Source organism: Ascaphus truei, chromosome 7, assembly GCF_040206685.1.
Source record: "Ascaphus truei isolate aAscTru1 chromosome 7, aAscTru1.hap1, whole genome shotgun sequence".
Classification (NCBI taxonomy): Eukaryota; Metazoa; Chordata; class Amphibia; order Anura; family Ascaphidae; genus Ascaphus; species Ascaphus truei.
The window spans coordinates 35,792,317-35,802,458 of NC_134489.1; the positions used below are offsets into that span (position 1 = coordinate 35,792,317).

Sequence of the window (10,142 nt, forward strand, 5' to 3'; positions counted from 1 at the left end):
GTCTATAAAGTCTGCTCCTCCCTTCCAGGCCACCCAGCGATCAAAAGGACGTGGTAGCTGTGTTAGAGCGATGGGAGAAAGAGGAGTGTTAGTGCAGCCTGTGCCTGGAACACAGTGAACATGCTGCATTATAACGCCGTGGTGACTACGACTCCACAATGCCAGCCAACCACATACTGGGCTCAGTCACTAAAAAGCATTGCAAGGTGTGTTTCATTCTATTCGTTTTAATGGCAAAAAAACCTCCGCCAGCAAATGAAATATCACGTGTGAGACATGTCTCAGACAGGGCTGCCACCCTGCCCTTCCCCATCATCTCTTAGCATACAGTGGGGGTTATGCACTAAGCAGTGACAAGTGGGTTTTCTGGGTGCTATGCACAAAGCAGTGATAAGTGCTTTTAAGTGAGATAAATGCCTTTATAGCGCGATACTGCCTGTTGTGAGATTCACAAAGCAGTGATAACAGTGCAGTATCGCGCTATAATGGCTTTTTATCTCACTTAAAAGACTTATCACTGCTTTGTGAATCTCACAGCAGGCAATATCACGATATAATGGCTTTTTATCTCACTTAAAAGCACTTATCACTGCTTAGTGCATAACCCCCAGTGCGAGGTGTTTTCCTGCTGTAACCCAGGCGGCGCTGAAAAAGCGGTCTAATACCGAAAGGCAGAAGCTTATAGGGGTCCCATGTTAAAATGGATACGAAGCAGAAGTTGGCACCGTGTGCTGATTTGCATGTCATTACCCAGAAAATGAAAGAATGCCTGCTACAGACCTAATGAATAAATGGAACCTAAATCAGACCAAAGAAGCCATTGAGTCAAGGGCTTCTGACGGTGCTGGGGATAATATAATAATGTAAACCAGAAGAGAGAAAGTATCCCGCAAAAAGCACTCAGATAAGCAAAAAAGTATATAAATGTATTAATAAACACGTCACATAGAACACAAAATATGTTAAAACAATCTCTAATACCTCCTAAGCTGGCGCAGAGCTTCTTTCTCATACATGGCCTTAGGCCACAGCACCACATCCCCACCCTTATCTGATGGCTTAATCTCTATCCCCGTCATGCTCTTAACATGGTCAATAACTAGACATTCACCTCTCGTTAAGTTGCAAGATCCTCGTGTTCTTGGCAATGCTGAGAACTCCTTAGTCACCATATTGGCAAAAATCTCAATTTGGGAGCACGACAAAACACAGATTTACTTTTGAGTTTAGGAAAAACAGTGGACACGGCAACATGAGCAGACCCACCCACCCGATCAAAGTTTGATCCCATATCACTTATACAGTAATCATAAGTTCTTGTGTATTCCACCCTGGACCAGTATTGTCTTGTCCATTAATCTCCACTTCCGGTGTAGATTTGAAGAAGAATTTATGAAGTAACAATTTGCAACAAAATAAGTTCAGGTCTTCGACCCAATCGAAGGTGTCTGCTGAATATGAGGGTGAGTAAGAAAGACCATACCTTAGAACAGATATCTGGTCCAGAGTTAACTCAATGTCAGATAAATTGATAATATTAAGTTCATCTAATGTTTCTTCTTTGTATTGTTGTTCTTTTTGCTGCCTGTCTCTTAATACTCGCTTTCGCCCCTTCTCGTCCTTGATGTTTTTTGGATTGCCGATGTCCCAGCTCTAAAAAAGAATGATCAGAGTCCCTGTTAATGATGGACCTTAGTTCACCGTCTTACGACTGGGACGTCAGACGTAATGAACCCAGATTCCGGATTAAGTGGCTTCGTCCGCACTCTGGTGAACTTTTTCTTATGATTTGCTGAACGGCTATGACTCCATTTGTAAACTTTCTCACCACGAAAGTCCGCTAGATCCCTTGTGAATTTCTTCTTCTTCAATGAAATCAGATCTGTTTCATAGGCAGAAAGGTCTGTTTCATTCTAGCTGACACAGTTAGAAAAAAGGGGAAGGGTCCTCAGGCGCGTTGCTCCACTTGTGGCTCCACGACGTGTAGAACGTATGAAATTGAAGGGAAGAAAGGGGAACCACAGTGAAAAACAACACAAAGGTTAAACACAATTCACTCCTTCATTTGGGGGGAGTTGGGGGGGGTAGACAATAAAAATTCACTACTAGGAGGAGACACACTCACATCTAGTCTCCAGTAATGATTAGGTGATTTTTCCTCTGTGGGTGATTGGATGGGGTGGGGATGAGGGGATGCCTCCTGGTATTTTCCTCAAGAAAATAAAAAGAAAGGGGAAAAAAAATAGTGCAATACGATTTATTAACAGGTAAGTAAAAAGAGATTTAACACTCACAAGCGGCCAATATTTATTGGCATTAGAAGGAGATGTCGCCAGACTCCACAGTGCGTCCCTTTTCCGGGTTGGGGTGTCTTGTCTTGGCTGGTTCCCTGCTGGCAGGTTCTTTTCGTCTGTGCGTTGAGTTCAGCAGGCTGCAGAAAGGATATCCAAGAGCCCGTGCACAGGCTGGATCCTTCTCCGGCTGTCTTTCCCCTCTGCACACACGATATACAGCTACTTTACTCCGCTGCGCATGCGCATGCGCAAACGGCAATATGCTGGGCCAAATGGCAGGGAAGTCAAACTCCTCACTACGGTGGCTTGCGGTAGCCAAAAAACGTCAGACGCGTTTCGCTATTGCTTCCTCAGTGACGTGGAAGCAATAGCGAAATGCGTCTGACGTTTTTTGGCTACCGCAAGCCACCGTAGTGAGGAGTTTGACTTCCCTGCCATTTGGCCCAGCATCTTGCCGTTTGCGCATGCGCATGCGCAGCGGAGTAAAGTAGCTGTATATCGTGTGTGCAGAGGGGAAAGACAGCCGGAGAGGGATCCAGCCTGTGCACGGGCTCTTGGATATCCTTTCTGCAGCCTGCTGAACTCAACGCACAGACGAAAAGAACCTGCCAGCAGGGAACCAGCCAAGACAAGACACCCCAACCCGGAAAAGGGACGCACTGTGGAGTCTGGCGACATCTCCTTCTAATGCCAATAAATATTGGCCGCTTGTGAGTGTTAAATCTCTTTTTACTTACCTGTTAATAAATCGTATTGCACTATTTTTTTTTCCCTTTCTTTTTATTTTCTTGAGGAAGATACCAGGAGGCATCCCCTCATCCCCACCCCATCCAATCACCCACAGAGGAGAAATCACCTGATCATTACTGGAGACTAGATGTGAGTGTGTCTCCTCCTAGAAGTGAATTTTTATTGTCTACCCCCCCCACCTCCCCCCAAATGAAGGAGTGAATTGTGTTTAACCTTTGTGTTGTTTTTCACTGTGGTTCCCCTTTCTTCCCTTCAATTTCATACGTTCTACACGTCGTGGAGCCACAAGTGGAGCAACGCGCCTGAGGACCCTTCCCCTTTTTTCTATCTACACCTGTACAGAGGTTGGTGAATCACCTCTGAGAGACTCGGGCGGCGAATCTCCTTTTGTGGAAAGAACTGAAGCCACACATTGAACAGTAGGATACTCTTTTTTGGCGCAACTTCCCTTTTCCTGCTATAGCTGACACAGTTAGCATCAGTCAAATCCAAATAGTTTTTTTTACTATATCAATTTGGCTATTTAAATCCTTTAATGTTGTATCATCATTAAGAATAAGAATTAATTACTGCTTGTGCTATTAGAACCAGGTTTCACGGGACCCTTGGTATATTCATATGCTGCTGTAGATTGAGGGTTGTGTTGTTCTATTAGTATTCTCTTTAGACCGGCTTGTCTTACAGGTGGGAGGCTGATTGCATATTACTGATACTCACAACCATTCTTAGGCCGCGCTTATAGTGCTGGCAACGGCGACGCGGCCGATAACGTCACCCGTCGCCACCCGCAAAAGCTATAATTTAACTTTTAGCGACGTCGCTAGCGACGGGGTCATTGATTGGTTCAGAGACTGTCACATGTGGCGGCAGTCTCTGAAAAATCAAATTTAGCCGACTTCCAAATTTTTGGTAGCTCTGTCGCCCGTCGCGCTTACTATAAGCGCTCGCGACAGAGTCAATTGTTTTGTTTTGGAGCGATGTCGCGGTCGCCGTCGTTGGCACTATGAGCGCAGCCTTAGGCTACGCTTATAGTGCCGACGACGGCGACGCGGCGATCAGACGACGGTCGCTGAAAAATCAAATAGAGATGACTTCCAGCGATCGCGACCAATCCGTCGCTCCGTCCACCGCACTTACTATAACCGCACGCAGCGGCGGCAATGCATTTGTTTTGCCGTCGCGTCGCTGTTGCCCACACTATAAGCGCAGCCTTAGGCCTCGGCCATGTTTACTGCTTGCTGGCGGAAGCGTGCTGACGCCCGCTCCCGCTCAGCACTGAGCCCCTACAGCCGCAATTAGAGCGGCTTTACTAGGGGCTCCCCTGCGCTTCCGCGCGCTTGCAGAAGCGCAGGTCTTAGGGGAATTTAAAATTCCCCCACTTGCCGGCGCGACAGGCCGGTCATGTGAGCGGTTCGCCCAATGAGGGCGAACCAGCTCCGTGACGTCACTGGCCCACCCCCGGCCAGTGACGCGCCCGCCCCCTGACGGCCCGCTGACGGCGCGTGCGGTAAGCAACCGCAAGGCCAGGGAAAGCACCCGCTTTACCTGAGCCTCAGCGCGCCTCAGCGAGCAAGCAGGGAGCATGGACTCAGCCTTAGGCTGTTAGTGGTTTGACTCCATATAGGGGGATTAGAGATTGTTTTAACATATTTTGTGTTCTAATAATACGTTTATATACTTTTTTGCTTATCTGAGTGCTTTTTACGGGATAATTTCTCTCTTCTGGTTTACATTATTATATTATCCCCAGCACCGTCAGCAGCCCTTGAATCAATGGCTTATTTGGTCTGATTTAGGTTAAATTTATTCATTAGGTCTGTAGCAGGCATTCTTTAATTTTCTATATATAAATATATATACACACTATTAGTAATGAAGTCCAAGAAGCTTTGTTCAATAAGATTGTCCTCTCTCTTTTACACAACTTTATTTAATCTCTTCGTTGTCAGGTGGGACAGTAACACATTACAAGGCTCCTCTGGCAGTGAAGGGGTTACTTGCATTTCTACCACTGACTAGGTTCTATCCTCCCAGATCCGAGATCCTGTTCTGTAAAAGCACATAGTGTAGTGACAGCGCAGCGTGAATCAGCACGGTGGAAGGGATGAGTCAGTCTGTGCCAGAGAATGCATTGGGAACAAATACTGTGAAGACAGTCGCTTCAGAGAACTTATTTGACTCTTGAGCACTAACATAGGATATTAAATATTTACTGAAACTGTGGGTAGTGTCTCTGCACTTTAACCCTTTTAATATTTAGTGTTTGGCAATAACCCTCTCATGCCCAGTGTGGTTACAAGCTTATATAAGTGTTACCAGTGACCAGCACGGTGAGCGCCTGATCTATGAAGCTTCTAATCTAACAGAACATCTCAGGAGAGCAGGTGTCTTTCCATGGGAGCCGAGGTATAATGGTTAAAGGTTTGGTCTTTGACACGTAAAAACAAAATAGAGGAGCGCAAGGAAACCCAAATTAGTGTAACGATAATAACTTTGTAGATAAATTAGTAGGGAACAACACTTACATCAAAATGCAGTTTTGTTAAAACAGATGGCGCAATCCCCCACGTCCCTCAGGTCCTCTGCTGGTTAAACTGCTTGCTGCAGATGGTAACAACCCCTAACCGGTAAAGAGCCGGTAAGGGACCTGGCAGATCACACTGCTATCTGGGGCTTTACCACGGCTTGCTGCAGAGCTCAAGCAGCGCGCCCGTGGATCCCAGGCGGAGAAACAAGGGGGAGGGGTTTCGGCCGTGTCCTGCGTGTGACATCACACGTCCTACGTAAGGACACTGGATACCTCAACGCGTTTCACGTGTATTACGCTTCGTCAGGGGGCCTTTGGAATGGGACTCGTGCTGAAGATGTTGAAGTAGCAATCACCGCTGCTTCTATTTTTTTACAGGATGGAAACCTGGTGATACCCGGTGCTGAACCACGTTATACTTACCGGTGAAGGTACCGGCGTTTCAGTCCCCTACAGGGGGAAATCAAACGCCGACTTCAAATCGCCCATGTTGTGCTGGCCAATAGGAATCTGCAACGTCAACTGTTGTGACTTCCTCTTGGACAGGCATTTCAAACCCTACTCCAAACCAGGAAGTAACGCCAGCACCTTTGCCGGTAAGAATCTAGGAAATGGGGACATCCACAGGGCGTTGGGACCCCCCCGATTCCAGTTTTGTTAAGAATAAAAGGGGTATTAGGTAGGGAGTACAGCTGCTGTAATCATTAGTGAGAAGCTTTCAGTAGTACTCTCTACCTACTGTCCCATAACTTGCTTTTAGTTAAAGCCCCAGGAGTGGGCACAGACTATGATTAACATGCAGGCCAAAGGATGTCACGCTTCCTTCATGCAAATCTTCTGCAGGTCGTCCAGAAAAAAGAGCCTGGGCTGGTCTGTCAAACCTCACAGCAAGGGGTCCCATCATGATCCAAGAAGTGACAGACCCCTGCGATACTGAAGGGGTTAGGACAAAAGAAGGCTTTAATGAATGAATTGCCTGGCTCTCTTATTCACGGGTTGGTTGAATTATTCTTTATTACTGGTCTTTTCACATTCAATCTAGAAAATAATAACCTTTAGTAGGGTCTCGGTGCTCGACGAGTATAAAATGCTTTCAATTGTTTTGATTTTAGGGGACAAGGATAAGAAAGTAGCACGGTGTCAACTATACCTTCTCAAAATGTCCCCCCAAAAAGGCTGGGAGGGGGGGACACAGCTTCACCCCCATATAAGAACTTAGTAAACAAGCACATCGGGAAACTCTAACCCTGGTCCCAGTACCGATCACAGGTATGTTACTTGGTCCCTTTGGTCAACAAAGTTTAGATTGTAAGCTCCTGGTGGCAGACAACCATTCTGCCTGCAAACTCAACTACGTACAGTGCTGAGCCAACACTGACAGCGCTATATAGGAATAAATGACCCTTCATTATGCTCTCTGGATCCCAAATTAGCGCTGTCTGCAGAAGAAAGCGGAGAGTCACAATAGGAAGTCTGTAACCACAGCCAAAAGTGCAGCTGTGTCCTCCTTTCCAGGTGATAAATCACTGCTCGTCCCCTCTACATCTCTGCATGTGTAAGGCTTTTTCACAGCACCCTGGAGGTCCATTCACATCACTGCTCCAACATTCAGTCCTGTCGCAAATCACCTCCTAATGACTTCTCCGGCAGGAGATAAATTGTGCTCACCTTCGGGTTTTCGCTTCCAATGCTCAGCCTCACTTACTCGGCTGTTATTCCCTGATAAATTAGCCATCGATTTACGCTGATGTGTACCAGGGCTGCTCTCTTTCTGAACCATCCCCATGTGTCACAGGCTGAGGGTGGCAGCTTTATGGACAATGACTTCCTAATACAACATCATATTTCACATGGCGCAGTTGGAAATGGGAATTTGATGTGCTGTTCAGTACACTAATACATGCTGCTTCCTCATCAGAAGGCCATGAAGTTTGATTAAACGGTGCTTGGTCGTCAAGATTGTTATTTATTTCTTTACTGTCTCTTCTCAAAAGTGCTGTAGGGGGGAGAATCCAGATCTCATGAATGGTGGATTTAGAAGCAGCTTATGAATGACTTGTATGGACCGAAGACCTAGAACATCAGTGGCCTGGACACCATTGAGCAAATCTTACTCACACAGACATCATGAATACTTAAAATCTCTGCTTTGTACATATAGTATGGATGGAATATATATAAAGATTCAATGTCAATAACGAAGGAAGTCCTCCAGCCACAAATGCACACACTATGATATGGGAATCCATTAACCAAAAAGTGTGCAATCTATATCAGGAGTGGCCAACCTTTTTTTCATGCGTGTCAATATATGGGCAAAAATATGTTGGTGGGGCCCCTGTCCTACTGCCCCACCTCCTTTCATTCAATTCCCCCTTCCCAGCTCCTCTCTCGCTCAATTGCCCCCCTCCAATGTCCTCTCTTGCTCAATTCACCCTCTCCCATTTCCTCTCTCGCTCAATTCCCCCCTCCCATCTCCTCTCTCGCTCAATTCTCCCCTCCCATCTCCTCTCTCACTCAATTCTCCCCTCCCATCTCCTCTCTCGCTCAATTCCCCCCTCCCATCTCCTCTCTCGCTCAATTCCCCCCTCCCATCTACTCCCTCGCTCAATTCCCACTGTCCCACAGTGGACGGTAGCTGTGTCCCAACGGGCAGATACAGAAGTTGGGGCCAACTTGCCAGTACTGGCTGGCTGCACCGGTGGTTGGGATGGGCTGAGAGGGCCTCGTAACTGAGTTGAGCTAGGGCCCCAAAGCGCACAGAGGCCCTAGCGGAGGAAACCGGTGGAGCTCCTGCCTCACAGAGCGGTTAATTCCTGAGTATCATCAGTATCATCACACGGACCATTCCAAATGCTGTCGTGGCCAGCCGGCTGACCACCCCTGATCTGGACAGTGTAATAGAAGACTGACTGTAGGTTACATTGGAAGAGCATCATTGTGAGAGGCTGCTTAGGGCTAAAGAGGGTGTTAGAAACTATGGTATGTGAACAGGGATCCATGCCAGAGAATGGAGTAAGAAACCTGGAGTGAGTCTCACTCGCCATATGGTAGTCTAAATGATGTGGAGTAAGTCTCACTCTTTGGATAAGAGTCTACCTATCTGGAATGACTCCCTCTTCTGGAGTGTCTCATTCTCTCTGTCCGGGAACCTCTGCATATTTCCCCAGTTCTGAGGCAGCCTTCACTCCTCTGTGTAATGTTGCAACATTGTAACTTCTTTGTTGACTGCTCAGCCTGTTGCCTAACAACCTTTCCACCGGCTGAGTGTTGTGATCCAGGACCCCTGGCTGCTGGTCCCTCCCTGCCCCTTTTCCTGCATGTCAGGTCATTCTCTAGCTCTTTTCAACCAGCAGCCTTCAGGAACTGTCATGTCCCCCATCTCCTGGTAAAGTTTAATATCATTTACCTGTCCCTGAATTGTTGCTACCTATTACAGTCCCCCCCCCCCCTTTTTGTTATGTTGCTGTTGTTCTTCAATGAAGCTTATAGAAGAAAGGAAGGACTTGGTGTGCATAAAAGGGGATTGAGTAAAACTACCCGTCTGTACCACTTGCCACAGTGTGCAGGAGTCAGAATACTCTCTTAGCAAGTTTTAGATACAAAACAGTAAATCTCACTAATTTGGGTTATTAAATCTTGACAAGCGAGGACACTATGTATTGGTCCCGAGAAAATCCCTTTGGCGAGGCCTGTGACACCTTAATTGCAATGTTCTTTGGGAAAATGTTGATCACTGGATTTATCTACAATTTTGTATTATACAACAGGGGGGCTCAACTCAGTCCTCATGTCCCCCTCAACAGGTCAGGTTTTTAGGATATCCCAACTTCAGCACAGGCAGTTCAATCAGTCCCTGCTTCAGCACAGGTGGCTCAATCAGTCTCAGCTTCAGCCAAGGTGGCACAATCATTCCCAGGTCAGGTGGCTCAATCAGTCCCTGCTTCAGCACAGATGGGGGGGGGGGGAGGACTTGAGTGGAGCACCCCTGGTATAGAATATTGTGGTGTATTGATTGTCTGTCATATAATCAGTCCCGCCGACAGGGAGGGAGAGCCGGGACAAGTGCCAGCTGCTGCGAGCCTTCCTCTACCCCGCGCCGGGCCTCTCTCTTCCACCGGAGAGCACTGGAAGCCCAGCTTCCAGCACGCACCGGCAGGAGAGGCTTGACACGGGGGAGAGAGGCAGGCCCGGCATGGGAGAGAGGCCTACAGCAGCTGAGGAGAGCGGGAGCACCCGAGGACTGAGACTATCCCCAAGGTAAGTGGGTGGTCTTTGTATTTAGGGATGGGGGAGAAGGGGGGGGGGATTGTATGTATTTTGTTGGGTAATTATTGTGGGGGGGATTGAGGGAATGGGATTGAGTCACAGCAGAGGGGAGATAGGGGGAGAGTGTGAGGGGAGAAAGGGGGTGTAAGAGAGGGCGTGAGGAAGAGAGAGGGGAACAGTGAGATACAGGTGAGGGAAATACATGGGTGGAGGGGGAGAGTGAGTAGGTGTCAAAGGGCGGGGCTCACAAGGCCGCCGCCATGGGAAGGGGGGGGGGGGGGGCGGTCAAAACTATAGTCCTG

General features: G+C 47.5%; 1 long non-coding RNA gene across 1 annotated transcript; it reads left to right on the plus strand.

Moving 5' to 3' along the window:
* Nucleotides 1–5,871: 5,871 nt before the first annotated feature.
* LOC142498516 (uncharacterized) lies at nucleotides 5,872–9,823 on the plus strand. Its single transcript, XR_012802448.1, has 3 exons — nucleotides 5,872–6,167; nucleotides 6,415–6,566; nucleotides 6,684–9,823. It is a non-coding gene; the product is annotated as an uncharacterized LOC142498516 (long non-coding RNA).
* The last annotated feature ends 319 nt before the right edge of the window (nucleotides 9,824–10,142 follow it).